The sequence below is a fragment of the Sarcophilus harrisii genome, chromosome 6 (genome assembly GCF_902635505.1).
Source record: "Sarcophilus harrisii chromosome 6, mSarHar1.11, whole genome shotgun sequence".
Lineage (NCBI taxonomy): Eukaryota > Metazoa > Chordata > Mammalia > Dasyuromorphia > Dasyuridae > Sarcophilus > Sarcophilus harrisii.
This window is the reverse complement of record NC_045431.1, coordinates 58106816-58128399: the sequence shown is the minus strand read 5'-3', so window position 1 is coordinate 58128399 and position 21584 is coordinate 58106816.

Below are 21584 nucleotides of genomic sequence, written 5' to 3'. Positions count from 1 at the left end.
TTCATGAAACTAGTATAATTCTTTCATTATACAGCAAAAGAAAAGTGCTTACTCAGAAAAAATTAAATTGCTTGCCTATGGTAACAAAGGTCATAAATATGAGAGGAGCTATTTATTGTATTTAATTCATAAAATAAAACAAGTATTGCCATAATATAGTGCAATAATAAAACAATAAATGCATGTAAAATTGTAAATGTATTATGTAAAACATGTTATTTCTTTCAAATGTATAATGAATTTATGATGTAAATGTACATATATATGCATTTGTATAAATATGCATGTTTGCATACATACATCAAAATATTTTATATCTAGTTCTATGTATGTGATCTTTCTCTAGATACATATAAAATTTTCCTTCATGTATTCTATTTCATTAATTTGGGTATTTGTTATAGTCAAAAAGATAGTCACTTTAAGTTATTCTTGAAATAATATTGGTTTTACTGTTTATAACAATGTCTTTTTTCTAGAATCAGTGCTATTGGTATGATACCATGGTTGTATTCTATTGGGAAAAGATAATATCCTTTCACCTTATTTCTTCCACTGTGTAATTTAATGGCTCGTTTTTGTTGTTGTTGTTGCTTGTTTTTTTTTTTTTTGTTTGTTTGTTTGTTTGTTTTTTTGGGGAAGAATCTTGAATGCATGCTACAATTCAAAGGATGCTACATTTAGAATTAGGAGAGACCTGGATCTAAGTGTCTTTTGCTCTGAATTTTCTAGATACATTCTTTCCCCAACTGTGACCCAAGAAAATCCAACAAAGACATGTGCCTAGAGTTTTTGTAAAAGGAAATCTATGAGGAAAATGAGGGTGTAAGACAGCAACTTGTTCGTCATCATAAAGAGAGTAATAGAGCCAAGAGTAGATTTTTTATCCATTTACCCTCATCAAATTAAAAATTTGGCTGATATACTAAATAGGATATTAGAAGCATACCTAGCAAAATTCCAGAGTTTACTAATAGCAATTATTGGCTATGTAGCCATGATCAATTCACCTAACCTCTCTGTAAGTTTCCTTGCCTATGAAATGAAAATACTACAATAGTATTGTTAATTGTAGTCACTTCAGAGGATTTCCATGAGGATCAAATGAGAAAATGAATGTAAAAAATTCTGGAAATTTCAAATACATGGCAGTTACTTCTACTAGAGTCAAAGTAAAAATAAAACTTTTAAAGCATGTACAATAAATTAATCACTATTCTAAGCAACAGCTATGAAAAGAGAGGTAACAAAAAGCAATCATTGCACTCAAGGAACTTACATTCAAATTAAGGAAGATGACATATAAAAATGAGTTGAAAATATCGAGGAAGGGAAACTTCCAAAAGACAGTCCTTCTAGCTGAGAAAAAAAGATTGTTGTGGAGATGGGAGATTCAGAGCTCATTTTATCTAGAGGAATGATGAATTTTCAAAATCATTAAGGCTAGGAAAGTGCCAGGTGGAGCTTGATATAGTGATTTCCCAGAAAATTTTCTTAATGCGTGGAGAACAAATTAGTAGATAGACAATGTCTATCCTCAACCCTCTTCAATTAGATAGAAGGAGGGATCCTGGGAACAGGGCTGAGAAGTTTCAAAATGATGAACTTCTTATCATCTCAATCAAAATTAATCTGATTTCCTTTCCTCTATTTCCCCTAACATTGGTTGGAAAATAAATTCACTATGAAGATCACACAATAAACTATTCTGTCAGTATATTCCCAGAGTAAGTAAAGGAAAGTCAGAATGTGCTTCAAATGTACATCACTGTCATCCTATCTACAAGTTATCAAAAGTATGGAAGGAATGCATCAGTGGTGGTCATGAGGGCCAGAGTTATCTCATGAATGGTATAAGTCTTATTCAGAAAGAATTTACAGCAAATAAAAATATAAATGTTCCATTTTGGTGGTATTTAGATAATATATAAATGAATATTCTGTATATTTTCCCACTTTTTCCAGATGATATATCTACATCTTGTATTGCAAAATTTCATTCCATGACCTCCCAATTAATCTTTCACAATTGCATTATGGTAATTTTACAAACAAGTCTATTTTCTGAATTAAGATGGCCAATGTCTACCAGTCTTGCAGATTGAGGTGGTTTCTTGATGGGTGCTACTCTAGCATTAGCATAGCATTTTATAAATTTCATTTAATTTTCCTTTGTAAATAGCAATTTGAGGCCATTCCTGTTGTTTTATCTATTTCTTATTTTTTCTATCATTGTTATTTTTTTTAGGCAACCCGAGTTATTTCATTGCAAAATATATTTCTGTCATTTTTTAATTTTCTAATTAAGTATTTATTTTTATATTTGGCACATATATGTACATAGATGGAAGAAACATTTCTTTAGTGACTTTGTTATTCCTCTACCATATTGGATTTGGGGCAGGGAGCTAGGTAACAAAGGCTTTTTGTCTCAATTCGTACATAGTCTTAACCACTGAAAGTGTGATGCCTTAGTCAAACTGAGGCTTATTAAAGACAATTTAAGTAGTCCAAAATCTCTCCCTATATCCAAGGTCATCTTCAGTTATCTAATAAATATTTTGTCAATGGACCTAGATGGCTCTGTAGGAGAAAGTGAGACTGCTGACTTTGCACAGCCCACTCTCATTTAAATCCAATTATCTTGCATGTCATAACATCACCTCACTGATGTCATGGTGCTCTTCAAGATTAATTATTTTTTTTTAGTTATTGACAATTAGTAATTGTACTAGTAAGAAATGTTCAGATTAGTTAATTATATTTATTTGGTCCTCATGATGCATAAAATCTTCAAAAATTCTCCCTAAAATGCTCATGTTGAGTTCATGAATGTTCTTTTTAATTCTTTCCTTTTCTCTCTCCCTCTCTCTTCATTTTTAGATATGAACATAGAAATTGACACTATATGTATACCCACAGACATATTCATTTACTGTATATGCATATAAATAAAATGTTACATTCTACACATTTTGTTCATATTTCAATTGAAAACTGATTTAATTTGGACTTTTATGAATATCACATTCCTTTCATACAAAAACTTATTCCCTTCAATAGATGTTGTTTAAGTTGTAATTATCTTCATGGCCTATTTATAAATGTTTTCCCCTAAAAGATGCTTTCTATGAAAATTACTGTAAAATGAACTCAATTATCCATGAAATGATTTTTACATTTTAAATAAGAAAATTTCAAATTATAGTTTTACTAATGTTATGTCTGGTTTACTAAAATGTAGGGAAATTCCAACAGATAAGCTAATATTTATGGAAAGCTAAAAAACTGTGCTTCTAATTTTCTCCCCCATCATTTCCACTAATTTGTCACCATCATCATAAAAATAGAAAGTCAAGGGCTTTTTTGAATTTTTTTTAAAATTTTCTGTATTTCTGTGGCCAAATAATTCATCACCTAATGCCTCTCTACTATCTATGAGTTTCCCTATAATTTGTTAGATTGCTAGATCAGAATGCAGACAGAGGATATTTTATTGGAACTGCTTTTAAAAACATTCTAACATGTTAGTTTCTAGAGTCTGTGCTTCACTATCAAAGCTTTCAAGAATACAAAATCATATTTATATCATGATAAGTCATCAGATCATGATCATGTGAAGGGAGAGACATTAGCAATTTAAAATCACATTTGACTGGGTCTCCATCCTTTTCACATTAAATTTCTGTGTTAACTTAGTTGGATTTCCTAACTCTGCCACATTTTCACATCAGAGTAAGTTAGTTTGTAAAGAATTGTATCCTCTATATTAAGAAGAAATAAAAGAGGAAATGAAAGATTAAACCACAGGAAAGTAAAATTGTTGGAAAATCCCATTCTTACTGTATTTGACACAAACTACCTCACAATATTGTCACTATCATATATATATATATATATATATATATATATATATATATATATATATACAGATGAAGTAGCTCTTATTGAGTAGCCCTTGATTTTACTCTTCCCAATAAGTAGAGAAATTGTCGGCTATTTTTTCATTTATTAAAGATAAAATAGTATTTGTTAGAGTACTTTATTTTAGCAAAATTCACAATTCTTGTACTCTTACAGATAAAGCAATCGAGCTGACAAGTTTATAAGCCTGATATGACTTTGTTGCTACTAAATGTATTGCAAATTCTTTCAGGGATAGAAGAAAAAAATATTTTGCTCCAGTGTCAAAGTGGCAGTAGACAACTATCTGATTGGCTTTCTGAAAGTGGGAACATATGATAGAATTAAAGATGCAAATTTTTGCTCATGATATTCATAGAAAAACATAAAACTAGTGGCAAAAAGATAATGAGGTTTAAGGACTAAACAACTTGATATTGTTGTGATATGATAAAAGAAAAAACCCTTTAATATCAAAATAATAGGAATAATCAAATGAATTACTAAAGAAATTAAGTACCAACAACAAAAGAAGTCATAATGTTATAAATAGATATAATGTCTGATTCCAAATTAATACCTTATGTAGTATGAGAAAAAAAGAAAAATATACTATATACATACATACATATACATATGCATATATACATATACATATATACATATATAATATATATACACACACACACACATATATATATATGTGTGTATATATGTTTAGCACTATAGAGTGACATGTGGCCTTAGAGACAGGAAGACTTTATCTAGTTGTGTGACCAAGGAGGAATTCAATTCAATTAACCAATTTTAAAAGTACAAATTACTGGTAAGTCAATAATCTGCATTGAGAGTCAAAATTCCCCAAGTGGAATTCCCCTACACCAGAAAAATCATGGCTAAACTCTTCTCACATGTATACATATATAAATAGTTATATAGCTGTAAGTGTTTATATAGTTTATAATAATTCTGATTTTTCCCCTCTTATACAGAAAGTATGGTCCCCATGAAACACCTTTGTCATCCTAGTCCCTTTTATCAGGACTATAGAAAATATGTATTACTGTTTTTGATGGAAAAGCTATGTCATATGATACATCCTTAGGAATTGCCTCTGTGAAAATTAGTTAAAAAATTTACATCCAAGGATTCTGATGAAGGCCTTACTTCTAAAATATATGGGGGGGGGGGGAGGAAGCCAAGATGGAGGACAGGTATTTGTTTAAGCTCTTCTGGATTACCTCACTTCAACACCAGATAAAGCCTCTAAACTAGTTTTGGAGTGACAGAATCCTCAAATATTTGCAGCATAACAAATTTCCAGCAGAAGATATTTTGGAAGAACTTCAGGAGGAAAGGTCTATTTTAATCAGGCACAATGGAGAGGCAGCCAGCAAAGCACAATGCAGGGACCCAGGGTAGAGAAGCTTCCATGTGGTCGATGGAATCTACTTGGAGGCTTTGAGACAAGATTCAGCAGTGTTGGCTACTCATCCTGTTCAGAAGTAGTGGAACAGAAGACTACCTCTGAGACATCCAATTTAAGTATAAAAGGCAAATAGTGAGCCCCTGAAACCCAGCAAAATATGAGACTTGGTCATGCCTACCCAGGATGAGAAGTAAGCCAACAACATGGGACACAGGGCAGTGTGAAATTTCTGTTGCTCATAAAGGAATCTTGGAACAATCCCCCCTTTGCCCCAAGAACATACCTTAATCTTTAAAAATAAGGGGAAAAAACAAGAAAGAGCTTTTATGGAGAACAGGAAAGAACAGACCCTAAAACCTGAAAACACTAAAGGCAAAACATTTTCAGATGAAGTTTCAAAGGGTGATATGAGTTGGTCTCAATCTCACACAACTCCTGGAAGAATTAAAAAATGATTTAAAAAGAGTTAGAAGAAAAATACAAAAAGGAAATGAGAACTTTGGAGGAGAGTTTAAAGCACCTTTTCATATGACTAGAAATTGTTTTAATTTCTTAATCTGAAAATATTCTGGTCATATTCTTTGACAGTTTGTCAATTTGCAGAGAGAAGGGAACACAAAAAATTACATGATGTAAACTCCTTAAAGAAAGATTTAGCAAAATTGGAAAAGCATATAACTCCTTAAAAATAGATTTGATGAAATGTATAAAGAAAACAACATCTTGAAAAGCAGAAATTGTGAAATAGAAAAAAAAATTCAATGAAGAAAATAATTCATTTAAAAGTTCAATTGGCAAATCACAAAAGGAGATAACAAAGCTAAACAAAGAAAATAATTCACTGAAAATTATAATGGAAAAAAATGGAAGTGAATGACTCAAGGAGATATCAAGAATCCATCCAAAAAAAATCCAAAATGAAAAAAAAGGAAGAACATTTAAAATAACTCATCAAAAAAAATGACCTAGAAAATATAGTGAGTAGAGACAATCTAAGGATTAGTGAACTACCTGGAAACCATGATGAAAGAAAAGATGAGACAACATCTTTCTAGAAATCTTAAAGGAAAACTGCCTTGATTTCCTAGAACCAGAAGATAAAATAGCCATGAAAGAATTGAATGATCACCTCCTGAAAGAGACCTCAAAATATAAGCTCCAAGTAGTTAAATTTCCAAAATATCAAATTAAACAGAAAATAGTGCAAGCAGCAAAAAACAATTCCATTTTTATTTTATTTTTATCTTTTTATTAAAACTTTTTATTTGTGAAACATATTCATGCATAATTTTGCAACATTGACTCCTGCAAAATCTTGTGTTCCAAATTTCACCCTCCTTCCCTCCACCCACTCCTCTAGGTGGCAAATAATCCAATATGTGTTAAACATGTTAAAATATATGTTAAATCCAAGTTATGTGTAAATATTTCTACAATTATCCTTCTCCACAAGAAAAATTAGCTCAAAAAAGAAAAATGAGCAAAAACAAAATGCAAGCAAACAACAACAAAAGAGTGAAAATGTTATATCGTGAATCTCACTCAGTGAGATTCCTCGTTCTTGGTGTAGATGGATCTCTTCATCAAAACATCATTGGAAATGATCTCATTGTTGAAAAGAATCATGTCCATCAGAATTGATCATTGCATAATCTTGTTGCCATGCCTAATTCTGTTCATTTCCCTTATCATCAGTTCATGTCTGTCTCTCTAGGCCTCTTTAAAATTATTCTACCGTTTATTTCTTATAGAAGAAGAATATTCCATAACATTCAAATACCATAACTTATTCAGCCATTCTCCAAATGATGGGCATCCACTCAGTTTCCAATTTCTTCCCACTATAAAAATGGCTACCACAAATATTTTTGCACATGTGGGACCTTTTCTCTCCTTTAAGGTCTCTTTGGGATATAAGCCCAGTAGAAACACAGATTGATCAAAGAGTATGGACAGTTTGATAACATTCTGAGCATAGTTCCAAATTGCTGTCCACAATGATTGGATTCTTTCGCAATTCCAATAACAATGTATTAGTTTTCCCACATCCTCTCCAACATCCATAATTATCTTTTCCTGTCATTTAAGGCAATATGAGAGCTATGAAGGGATATCTCAGAGTTGTCTTACTTTACATTTCTCTGATCAATGGTGATTTAGAGCACCTTTTCATATAACTAGAACTAGTTTTAATTTCTTCATCTGAAAATTGTATGTTCATATCCTTTTGCCACGTATCAATTAGAGATGGCTTTAATTCTTAGAAATTTGAGTCAATTCTCTCTATATTTTTGAAATGATGCCTTTATCAGAACCTATAAATCTAAAAAAGTGTTTTATCAATTTATTGCATCCCTCTAATCTTATCTACATTAGTTTTGTTGGGAACCCAAATGGGAACCCATTTATTTCTGGTCACGTATTCCTTCCTTTTACACAGATCTGAGAGGCAAACTATCCTATGTTCTTCTAATTTGCTTATAACATTATTTTTATATCTAAATCCTTAACCCATTTCAATATTAACTTTGTATAAAGGATGTTAGCTGTGGATTAATGCCTAGGTTTTGCCATGCTGGTTTCTAATTTTCCCAGATGTATTTCTCAAATAGTAAGATTTTATCTGAAAAGTTGCGTCTTTAGATTTGTCAAACACTAGATTGTTATAGTTATTGACTATTTTGTACTATAACCTAACCTAATCCACTGATCGTGTACTCAGTTTCTTACCCAGTACCAAATAGTTTTGACGACAATTGCAGTATAATATCATTTTATGTCAGGCACAGCTAGGCCACTTTCATTGGTATTTCTTTTTCATCAATTTCCTTGAGATTCTTGAACTTTTGTTTTTGTACATGAACTTTGTTATTGTATTTTCTAGGTCTGTAAAATAATTTCTTGGGAGTTTGATACATATGGAACTAAAGAAGTAGGTTAATTAAGGTAATATTATCTTTTTTTTTATTATGTTTGCTCTGTCTACCCATAAGCATTTGAGGTTTTTCCTACTTATTAGTTCTGACTTTATTTGTGTGGAAAGTGTTTTGTAGTTCCATTAATATAATTCCTGACTTTCCCCTGGCAGATCACTTCCCAAATATTATATTGTATTGAGAGTTATTTTGAATGGAATTTCTCTTTGTATCTCTTGCTGCTGGTCTTTGTTGGTAATACATAAAAATGCTAATGATTTATGTGGATTTATTTTGTATTCTGCAACTTTGCTAAAGCTGTGAATAGTTTCTAGTAGTTTTTTAAATTAATTCTTTAGGGTTCTCAAATAGTAAATTTTTATCTGAAAAGTTGGGTCTTTGTATTTGTTAAACACTAGACTGTGTTTGCCATCATCTCATCCTCAAAGAGTGATAATATGGTTTCCTTATTACCTACTCTGATTTTAATCTCTTTTTCTTCTTTTATCACCAAATCTAACATTTCTAATATAATAATAAGTAGTAATGGTGATAGTAGGCAACCTTGTTTCAACCCTGATCTTATTGCAAATGGTTCTAATTTGTCCCCATTACATAGGATGCTTTCTGTTGGTTTTAAATAGATGCTACTGATAATTTTAAGGAAAAGTTCATTTATTTCTATACTCTATAGGGTTTTTAATAGGAATAGATGTTGGATTTTATAATTTTTTTCTGGATCTATTGGGATAATTATATGATTTTCTTAGTTTGGTTATTGATATAGTCAATTATGCAAATAGTTTTTTTTTTTTCCTAATATTGAACCAGACCTGCATTCCTGGCATAAATCCTTCTTGGTCATAGTGTATTATCCTGGGAATAACTTTCAGTTGTCGCTTTGATAATATTTTATTTAAGATTTTTGGATCAATATTCATTAGGGAAATTGGTCTATGATTTTCTTTCTCTGTTTTCACCCTAATTTTTTTTAAATATAAGCACCATATCTATGGCATAAAAGGAATTTGGTAGGAGTCCTTCTTTCTCTATTTTTTTCAAATAGTTTATATAGTATTGAATTAATTGTTCTTTAAATGTTTGGTGGAATTGACATGTAAATCCAACTGTTCCTAGAGATTTTTTCTTAGGGAGTTGAACAATAGCTTGCTCCATTTCTTTTTCAAAAAGCTAGACAGTTTAAATAATTTATTTTATCTTCTGTTAACCTGGGCGATCTCTATTTTTGTAGATATTAGGTTCACAAGACACAGTAGTCAATAACTATAGAATTCTAGTGTTTCATAATCCCAAAGACCCTACCTTATGGGAAAAAAAACTCACTATTTGCCAAAAATTGCTGTGAAAATTTGATATTAATGGGGTAGAAACTAGGCAGTAATCAACAATTAACATCTTGTTCCAAGATAAGGTTATAATAGGTTCATGATTTAGATATAAAGAGTGATATTATAAGCAAATTAGTAGAACACAGGATAATCTACCTCTCAAATTTCTGGAGAAAGAAGGAATTTGTAGCCAAAGTATAACTATAATACATTATGTAATGCAAAATTGAATATTTTGATCATATTAAGTAAAAAGAGTTTTTTTTTTCCATTTTATTTTAAACAAACAAAGCCAATACAGATAAGATTAGATGGGGAACAATAAACAACAGAAAAATTTTACAACCAAGTTTTCTGATAAAGGCCTTATTTCTAAAATATATAGAAAATTGACTCAAATTTATAAACATATATGCTATTCTCCAACTGATAAATGATCAAATCATATGAACAATTTCCAGATGAAGAAATTAAACTATTTTCAATCACATGAAAAAATGCTTTAAATCACTATTGATCAGAGAAATGCAAAGTAAAACAACTCTAAGATACTCTTACACAGCTCTCAGATTAGCTTAAATGACAGGAAAAGATAATGATAAATGTTTAAGGGGATGTGGGAAAACTGGGCAACTAATATATTGTTGTTGAATTGTCAAAGGATCCAACCATTCTGGAGACCAATTTGTATTATTCCCAAAGTGCTATCATTCTGTGCATACTCTTTCATATAACAATGTTTTATGAGTTCTGTATCAAAAGAGAACATAAAAATGGAAAGGGGACCCACAACTGCAAAAACATTTGTAGCAGCCCTTTTTGTGGTGGTAAGGAACTGGAAACTAAGTGAATGCTCATCAGTTTGGGAATGGACGAATGAGCTTTGGCACATGTATGTTATTGAATATTATTGTTCTATGAGAAATGATCACCAGGATGATTTCAGGAAGACTTGGATAGACCTGTATAAATTAACCCTGAGTGAATTGAGCAGAAGCAAGAAAATATTGTACACAGCAATAAATAAAATTATATGATGATTAAGCATATTGGTCTTGGTTCTTTTCACCAGTGGGATGATTCAAGCAAATTCCAATAGAGTTGTGATGGAGAGAGCCATCTACATACAGAAAGAGCCCTATGGGGACCAAAAGTGGTTCAAAATAAAGTATATTCACCTTTTATTGCTGCTGTTTGCTTGCTTTTGTTCTTTCTCATTTGATTTCCTTTTTGATCTGATTTTTCTTGTGCAGCATGATCAATGTGGAAATATGTATAAAAATTGCACATTTAACATATATTGGATTATTTTTTTCCAGGGGACAAGGTGGATGGAAGAAAGAGAAAAATGGAACACAATGTTTTTCAAGGATAAATTTTAAAAACTATCTTTGCAAATTCTTGAAATCTGTCTACATTCTCTCTTTGTGTCTGTGTGCCTCTGTCTGTCTCTATCTGCCTGTCTGTCTGTCTCTTTCTGTTTCTCTCTCTCTCTCTCTCTCTCTCTCTCTCTCTCTCTCTCTGTCTCTCTCTCTCTCTCTCTCTCTCTCCCTCCATCATAGTTTTCAGGTAGTCCAATAATTCTCAAATTATCTCTCTTGGCTCTATTTTCTAGCTCATTTGTGTTTTCTAATAAGACATTTCATGTTATCTTTCTGTTTTTCATTCTTTGGATTTTGTTTGTGTCTTGTAAAGTCATTAACTTCCACTTGTCTGATTCTAACTTTTAAGGAATATTTTCTTCAGTGAGATTTTGTACCTCCTTTTCCATTTGGTCAATTCAACTTTTTAAGGAATTTTTCTCTTTAGTGAAGTTTTATTTATCATTTTCCATTTGGCTAAGTCTGCTTTTAAGACATTCTTCATTTCATCAAAATTTTTGTTGCATTTTTACCAGCTATTCTGTTTTTAAGGTATTATTTTTTTCAGTATTTTTGAACCTCCTTTATCAAAATATTCACATACTGTTTCTTGGTTTTCTTCCATCACTCTTATTTCTCTTTTGAATTCTTCCTCTATTTCTTTTCACTTGATTTATAAATTCCATTTTGAAAGATGGCAGAGAAAGCACATGCAACTTACTAAGCTCCTTTCATGCCCTCATAACCAACTATTAAATTCAGCCTCAAAAATAGCACATGACTGCTAAAATTCATGAATATTAGAAGCACACAATTTATCAGCAGAAAATAATCTGGAAGACTGCCAGAGCAGGTTTGTCCTGATGGGCAGGAACAGACCAGTGCAGGCAGTGAGATAAGAGAGACTAGCCTCCAGAGCAGACTGGGGCAGGGGAGACCTCTGTGGCTAGAGAAGTTATAGCGACTACTCTGCTATAGGCTAACTTGATTACAAAGCAGTAAACTGGCAGAGAAATTAAAGCCTAAAACAGAAGGTACTCCAAAAAAAAAACTGGAACCTAACAAGATCTTGTTATAACCACCCAAAACCTGAAGTGACTCAGGCAGACCCATAACACAGCCCTGCAGTCACATTCTACAGTACAGGGCTTTTGCGGAGGCAGTTACAAATCTGCACAGCATGGGGTCATATCCCAGGGCAGGCTCTAAACTGCACAGGTGGGGGCTTGACCTGGGGCAATAGAACTTCCACAGCATGACCCTGCTTCCCTGAGCAGGGACACTTCTGTTTCCTGCAGGGCTACTCACTGCTCAGCCACTAATACCCATAGCCCCAGGGCAAGCATTGGCTTGAGGTAGTGAAATTTTCACTGCTTAGTGTCTAGCCCCAGGGCAGTTGTTAACCCACATAGCAGGGTTCTTTGCAGGGCACTTTCCCAGCTCGGCCCACAGGCCTGAGTTAATTCTGGGGAGGGGATAGGGGCGGGGGAGGGGGTAACTCTTTCCCAGAGCACTCCTGTACCTCGTTGCTCTTTGTAGCCAGTTGGCAGGACAGCTACCCATCCATACACCTATTACTGCTCTGCAGAGGAAACTGGTAACCTCCTGGCCCTGAAGAGAGACTCTACAGGCTTTAACAAAATGAGTAAAAAAATCAAAATAACTATCCATAGCTTCTATACAGAAAGAGAGCAGCTTTTCAACCCCAAAGAGACTTATAGCAGACAGTATCCAGACAACTCTTGGTCCCCAACACAAAAGGCTCTCCTAGAAGAGACAATTAAAAACCTTAAAAGAGAACTAGAAGACAAATAGGGAAAGGAAAGAGAAGCTATATAAGAGAGAAACAACTTTCTGAAGTGTGAATTGGAAAAGGTAAAAAAATTCCCAAGAAGTGCAGAGAAAAGAATTTGTGAATTGGAAAAAGAAAATAACTCACTAAAAAAATTAGTGAAATGGAAAAAAAAAATTCCATAGAGCAAAACAATTCATTTAAAAACTCTATTGGACATATACAAAAAGAAGTAAAAACAGCTAATGAAGAAAATAACTCACTAAAAATCAGAACTGAACAAATAGAAATGACTGATTCATTGAGACATCAAGAATCAGTCAAGCAAAAGCAAAAAAAAAATGAAAAACTAGAAAATAATATTAAATATTTACCTGGAAAAACAACAGACCTGGAAAATAGATCTAGGAGAGATAACCTAAGGATCATTGGACTTCCTGAAAATTATGATGAAAAAAAAGAGCTTAGATACTATTTTCCAGGAAATCATCAAAGAGACCTGCCCAGAAGTAATAGAACCAGAAGGTAAAATAGGCCTTGAAAGAATTCATCAAACACCTTCTGAAAAAGACCCTAAAATAAAAACTCCAATGAATATTGTGGCCAAATTTCAGAACTATCAGACTAAGGAAAAGATATTACAAGCAGTCAGGAAAAAACAATTTAAATACCGACGTGCCACAATAAGGGTCACTCAAGACCTGGCTGCCTCCACATTAAAGGATCAAAGGGCCTGGAATCTGATATTCCAAAAGGCAAAAGAACTTGGAATGAAGCCAAGAATAAACTACCCAGCTAAGCTGAGAATTTTCTTCCATGGTAGAAGGTGGACATTTAATGAGACAGAGGAATTCCATTTGTTTCTAAGGAAAAAAAAAAATACAAAAAACAAAAACAAATCTAAACAAAAAATTTGATCTCCAACCATAGAACTCAAGAGAAGCAGAAAAAGGTAAAAGGAACTGTATTTCTGTCATGGATATACATAAAGACCACATGTATAATTTTATTTTACTGATTTAACAAAAAAGGGAAGTAGAAATGGAAATGAATAGTGTCAGAAAAAGGGGAAAGAGGAGATAATTATTTTTCAAAATACATACAAAAATAATTTTCATCATTCCCCCTTGCAAAGGCAAAACACCCTTATATTCTATACGTTTTTCTCCTTTGCCTCCTCCCCCTTGCCCTAGACAGCAAATAATCCAATATGGGTTAAACATGAGACAGTTTTCTAATGTTTCTGCATTTATTATGCTGAACAAGAAAATCAGATTAAAAAGAAAAAAAGAGAAAAAATCAAGCAAACAACAGCATCTAAAAATGTGAAAACACTATGTAGCAATCCACATTCAGTTTTAACAGTGATTCACACTAATTCCAATAGACTAGTTTTGAATTGGTGAGTTTGTGCAACAGAATAATTTCTGTGAAAGTGAAGTGAATGGGGACTGCACAAGATATGTGGAGAAATTAAGAATAATCAATTTCTTTTTGTTATTTTTTTTTCTTTTTCATGTTTTTTCTCTTTTTTCTGATTTTTCTCTCATGATTCATAAAGAAATATGTATTTAAAAAGTTAATATATATGTATACAATCAATATAGTTTTAAATTAGTTTCAAACTGAGATCTCTCCTGTCTCAAAGTCCAGTGTACTTTCTACAAAGCCTCCAAAGTGAATCTCAACAGGGAAAGAGAAAATGGGAAGAATAAATAAGCATTATACTACATGACAAATATGTAAATATATATGTTAAAAAGTATTATACATGTTTAACCTATATCAGATTACTTGCTATTTTGGGGAGAAGGAAGACAAAGGAGGGAAAGAGAAATTTTTGAACATGAGATCTATAAAAAAATCTATAAAAATATGTTGGAAACTATATGTGTATTTGTTAAAATAAAATACTACTGAGCAAAACAAGCAGTAATAAGCACAGTTCATTGTTAGATAAAACTTTAAAAAGTTTGCCATAGGTCAACTTTGAACTAGGAACTATGTTCACAAACTGCTTCATTTTAAGAAATATAGTAAGATATATATATATATATATATATATATATATATATTCATCTATTAGATTGAACTTGTTATTTCTAAGGCTCATGGAAACCAAAAATCAGTATTATGCATTTTCTTTAGCAGTCTTGAAGTTTATATATTTTAATCTGAAGGAGTGCCTAATTTTCTCTTTTCTTGAATCCTTGAGAAAAATAAATAAACTTATATGTAAATTTTTTGTTAAAATATTAAAATAAGTAAATGATAAATGAATTTAGTCTAATTCAGTTATTTAAATCAAACTCAACTGAAATGATAGTTAAGATAGCTATGGTTACTGTTGTTGACTTCTGGAAGTTTAGCAGATTCAGAAGTTTTGCTTTCAAAAATGTATCTAAAAATATAGATAAATGGCATGCTGGAAATATTCTGCAATCCTAATGGAGATAAACCATCTTATTTACCTTTCACTGTGGAAATGCAACGTTTTTATATCTGAGAAGTGTTGAAAAAAATCATTATTTTGGGGAAACTCAAATCAAAGAAGAAGAAAATCCTCTTTTTCTGTTTTATCTGGTTAGTTTTTATTTTATTTTAAGCATAAAAAATAGATACACCTGCAGATTCCTTTCTACTTCTTTTTAAATTTAAGCTGGCATTTGTGGAAGGCAGGTGCACCAAAGACAGCAAAGATAATGTGTACAAAAGATAATTGCTTAAGTTTTTTTTAATTTCAGAGGTAATATTCTTTTTTTTCCCTTTTGCTAAATTGATTGTATGCTTTAATAGATGAATGAACATAGATATGGAATCTCTGGAAACTTCTCTTAGTTACTAAACAGAGGTCTAGAATGCCTGGGGTTTGGTATATGATCTTCATTCTAATCTAATAATTAATGCAAATTATTTAAAAATCTGCCTCCATTCAAGAAATATTTATCATGTACCTATTATTCTAAGGGTCACTGAACTAGTTGCTAAACAAGGTCCCAAAAGGTAAAATAAACTTATGAATCTGGAGTCAAAAGTCCTGGATTTACAATATAGCTTTGTCATTTATAATCTTTGTGAACTCAAACAATTTACTTCATCTGTCTGGGCTTCAGAAAAAATAAGGGGTTTGCCTGTATGACCTCCATGGTCCCCTATTCACTCTAAATCTAATATGCTCATCTTGTATAAAAAAAATCTGTCACATTATGTATGTGTGAGTAGATTGATAGAAATAGACAAAGTAAGGGATCTAATGGGGAATATCTTGTGTTGTACTGATACTGTCATCCCTTCTATGGAATGATAAATACTTTTTTTCAACTTAATATATGGTAAAAGAATGACAGATAGTATGGTACAGATTGACCAGCAATGACAGACATAATGTTGACAATCCTCTTTCTCACTTGCCCTCTGGCAATAAGAACTTAAAGTTCAAATCTCTGAAAATATGGTTCAGTACTAAAGCTGGTATATGGAGATCCTGTGTGTGTGTGTGTGTGTGTGTGTGTGTGTGTGTGTTTCTGTGCTTTATGAGAGTCAGAAAGAGACAAAGATTGACAGAGACAGAACAGAGAGCAAATGAGAGAGAGAGAGAGAAAGAGAGAGAGAGAGAGAGAGAGAGAGAGAGAGAGAAGAAAGAGAAGAGAAAAGAGAGAAGAAAGAAGACAGAAAGACAAAGGCAGACCAAGAGAGAGGGACAGAGTCAGATAGACAGAGAGAAAAATAGAGACAGAGATATAGAGACAGGAGGACACACAGAGAGAAACAGACAAAGAAGAGACAGATAGTCATAGACAGACACAAAGACATACAGAGAGACAAAAAGCCAGAGTGAGAGAGAGAGACACACATAGAAAAAAGAGAGAAAGAGACAGACAGAGAGACAGAGAGGGAAACACTCAGAAATGATTTTCTTTTTTCATTACATTCAGAATTTAATCACTTCTCAATTTTAATTAGAACTTAGTGGAAAAAACAGATGAAGGTTTTCTTTATAGATTTTTTTGGGTGTGGGTTCTCCAAGTTTAGAAACCCTACTGCAAATAAATTTTAATATAACTAGTATTCAAAGAATCATTTTTCTATTATATCTGTATCATATTTCTATGCCTTTATATTTATAGAGAATAAAGTGGGGAAAATGACATTAAAACATTATAAAACTAAAACAACAAAAATCCCAGTTTTACTAGTTGTTTTATAAAATATTCTCCATTTATATTTTTCTTTCCTTCCTTCACTTCTTCAAGAATGTAATACCACTGATGGTAACTTCCCAAGTATTTTCAAGGCTGCTCATCCAACTTTGGTATCCATTTGTCACCAACACTTTCTCATTTGGCTCCAAGAAGCTGTAGCACATGCAGCAGTCATACCCCAGAATTTCAACGTATGGAAAAACCACTTTGCAGTAACTGACAGACCTCAAACCCATAAATAAAGTAGGGAATATTTACCCTAAACATATAAAGATCTGCCAGAAGAATGAGTGAATGAAAAAAAAATCATTTCAATGGCCTTAGAACATATAGAGCATGATCAAATTTCAAAGACACCCAGTCATCCAGTGTAACTGATGACATTACCAATAATCGATTTACAAGCAAGTCAAGACATCAACTAATAATATCATTGATCCTCTTTGAAAATGAAGGACAAATAAAGAGATCATAAAAATGAAAAAGGACCCAAAAGTGCAAAAATATTTATAGCAACCTTTTTGTAGTGTCAAGGAACTTGAAACTGAGTGGATGCCTATCTGTTGGAGAATAGCTTAATAAGTTACGGTATATGAAATGTTATGAAATATTATTGTTATATTAAAAAAACAGCAGGAAGTTTTCAGAAAGTCCTAGAGAGATATATACATAAACTGATGGTGAATGAAATGAGTAGAACCAGAAGAACATTGTAAAAAAACAACAATATTATGTGATGATCAATTCTGATGGACATGGCTCTTTTCACTAGTGAGGTGATTCAGGACAGTTCCAACAATTGTGTGATGGAGTCTTCTGTACCAAGTGATTACTGAGTGTGGGTCACAACGGAGTATTTTCACTTTTTGTCATTTGCTTCCTTTTAGTTTTCTTTCTAATTTTTTTCTTCCTTTTTGATATGATTTTTCTGTACATCATGATGAATGTGGAAATGTATAGAAGCATACACATATTTAACAAAAATTGGATTACTTGCTGTTTAGGGGAGGAGGTGAGGAGAAATGAGGGAGAAGCACACTTGGCAACAAAAGGTTTTGCAGGGGTTGAAGACTTTGCATGTGTTTTGAAAATAAAAAGGTTTATAAAAATAAATATAATTAGGGGAAAATAAATAAATATATATATATATATATATATATATATATATATATATAATTTTTTTTAATTATAGCTTTTTGTTTATAAGTTATATGCATGGGTAGTTTTACAGTATTGACAATTGCCAAAACTTTTGTTCCAATTTTTTCCCTCCTTCTCCCTACCCTCTCCCCCAGATGGCAGGTTGACCAATACATGTTAAATATGTTAAAGTATAAATTAAATACAAAAAAAGTATACATGTCCAAACAGTTATTTTGTTGTACAAAAAGAATTGGAATCTGAAATAGTACAATTAGCCTGTGAAGGAAATAAAAAATGCAGGCATTCAAAAATATAGGGATTAGGAATTCTATGCAATGGTTCTTAGTCCTCTCCCAGAGTTCTTTTGCTGGGTGTAGCTGGTTCAATTCATTACTGCTTCATTGGAACTGATTTGGTTCATCTCATTGCTGAAGATGGCCAGGTCCATCAGAATAGATCATCATATAATATTGTTGTTGAAGTATATAATGATCTCCTGGTCCTGCTCAGAAAATAAATATTTTTACAAAAGAAAAAAAAAAGAAAGTGAAAGGGAAACTAATGATCTCTGTTGTTAAAGTAATTCTTTTTAAATTTGTTTTGGTTAGGTTTGGTTTGGTTGTTGTGCTGCTTTGATTTGATTTGGTTTATTTTTTGTCTGCTTTTATTGTTTTGGGTCATTATCTCCTCAAAATATAGCTCAGTGTGTCTCATTTCTATACACTGAAAACAATGCTGAGCTGAATTATTTATTTTAAATTTCCTCTCTCTTTTTCTATCTCCTCTTATTCTCTTACCTGCTTAAACTTTTCTCAGATCATCTGGAAATGTCTGCATTTTTGAAGTTTACTTGACATATTATCCTGTACTAGTTTTTTCAGAACTATTGTATCAAATTTAAGGTCTCTAATTGAAAATACTCAGAATTTGGAGAGTGCTAGGTGAATAGATTATAAAAGTTCCAAGTGATTCTGCCATGTCAAAAAAAAAAAAAAAAAAAAAAAAAAAAAAAAAACAACAACCTAGGATTTTTAGGAGAAGCCAATATGTTATCCTTAATTTTCAGGGAAAGGATTAGCATTAAAATAAGAAGAAAGAAATATTTGATCAATGGAAAACTATACTGAATAAAGAAATATCAAGGAATGAATTTGGAATTAATTATTACTAAAAATTATTAACTGTGTGCTTGAATTAAAAGATTTGAGGCCGAAAGGCACTTTAGTAATAATAAAGTTCAACCCACTCATTTTGGGGATGAGGGAATTGAAGTCCAGTTGGGCTAAATTATTAGCAAATGTGGCAGTAATTATATATTTGAATCTAAGTTCTTGAACTTCTAAATCCAGTGTCCTTTCAAAAATTATTTGAAGAGATATCATTTGAATCACAATGATGCCACCCATTTTTGAGATATTATAAAATTAGCATCAGTTACAATATGAAATCACAAATAAAAATTTACTAATTATATAGGGAATTCAATATACTAACACAAATAAAACAAATTTAAAACATTGATTCAGGGGGACTAAAAATCAGATTTTTCTCTGCCACATTAAATAAAAAATAAAACAGTATATTCCCTAGAACTAATTTTATAAAATTGAATTGCTATGTTAGAAGTTTCACCTTACATACCAAAATACATAGGGTATTTTTTCACCTCATTAAATATGGTTAGTACATACTTTCATTAAAATGCTTATCAAGAATTATCATATGTAGGATGTAAATGTATAATAAACAGAAATAGATACATACATATATAATCATTTAAAAATTGAACAGAGCTAAAAAAAAATGATTAGAGATTATTGGTGTGTTTATAATATCAAAGGAACAAAGTTTCCTGAAATGTGTCAAGATTCTTGAGATGTGCTTTAAATGAGACCAATATATGTTATGACATGCTTCATAGAACTCTAACAAATGACTTTGAACTAGCCTAGTAAAGCTGAACTCCGTACCAAATGCTTTGTGAAATCATGTTCCAAACTTGGATAATTCTTTCTCTCTTCCTCTCTTCCTCTCTCCTCTCCTCTCCTCGCCTCCTCTCCTTTCCACTCTTCTTATCTCTTCTCTTTTTCTCTTCCTTCCTCTTCTCAAATTATAAAATACAAAGCTAAGAAATCTAATACTAGGTTTTTAAATTGAAATATAGCATATTGTTGCTGTTGTTGTTGTTGTTGTTTTCTTGACCTCATGTGATTTTGAAATTTAAATGCACGCATAGTGAACAATTTGTCAATGATCATCTAGGTGGCTAAAGAAGATTTTATGGAAGATTTAGAGCTTGGTCGGACATTAGAGATGACAGGGCCATCCATTCCATCCCAAGTCATTGCCAGTTGCCTGGACATTTGCCTTGCCACTTGACTCAGGAAAAGAGAGTTGGGCTGACAACTTTGTACAACATTGTCTCTTTCAAATTCAATTCATACACAAGTCAATATGTCACTTGTAACATCATTAATCCTCTTCAAAAACAAAGGACACAATACAACAGGAACAGTATTTCAAGGTCATTTTCACTATCACTTCTATATCTAACAAAAGAAAACATGCTATTTTATTACAGATACAATTTCCCAAGAAAGAAAAGTATCTATTTTGATATGCATTTTAGAAGTTATGCTGTGGAAAAAGAAGGCAAAAAAGCAGGCTGGCAGAATTCTCTGGATAGGTTTCAAGCTCCACAAGGGATCCGTCTGGTGCAGCAGACGAGTTCTGCATCTATTATTTGGTTATATTTGAACACAAAGTTATTTTCATTTCACAACATTTCTTAAAATCCAGACTATATTGTTTTATTCCCCAAAGAGTATGTTTGTGTGTGTGTGTGTGTGTGTGTGTGTGTGTGTGTGTGTGTGTGATGGGGGCGGTGAGAGAAAGAGACAGAGAGACAGACAGACAGACAGAAACAGAGACAGAGAGACACACACACACACACAGAGAAAACACTGAAAATTTCTTTAAATCTTCACTAAAAGATCTCAACATTTAAGGGCTTTTGTTGCTTTGCAAAGGCTCACATATACTTCCTGTAGGATCAGGAAACCTATCTAAACAATGAAATTTGGAAATGTAACTGTCTGTGTTACAAACTGCAAGCTGTGTTCCGAAAAAGTTAGCTTCTCTTCAAGAGACAAACAACTTTACTAGCACAACAAGAAATCCAGAATTCAAATTCAACTCCAATCATTTGCATGATCCTGGGCAGATAACTTTTCCTCATTGTGCTTTATTTTCCCCACCTGCAAAATGGCAATAATAATTACATCTCTGTCCCATTATTGTAAATGAAAAATGAAAAATTAAAGCAAGTATTTGGAAAAGTTTAAAGAGTTATAAACATGCTTGCTATAATGATACCATGAATCAATAAGAGAAAAAATGCTTTCAAGGATAGAAGAGTATCAGAAAACTATTAATATTAACCCCAAGTGACTGCATGACCTGATATGAAACAAAAATGATATTGGATGAT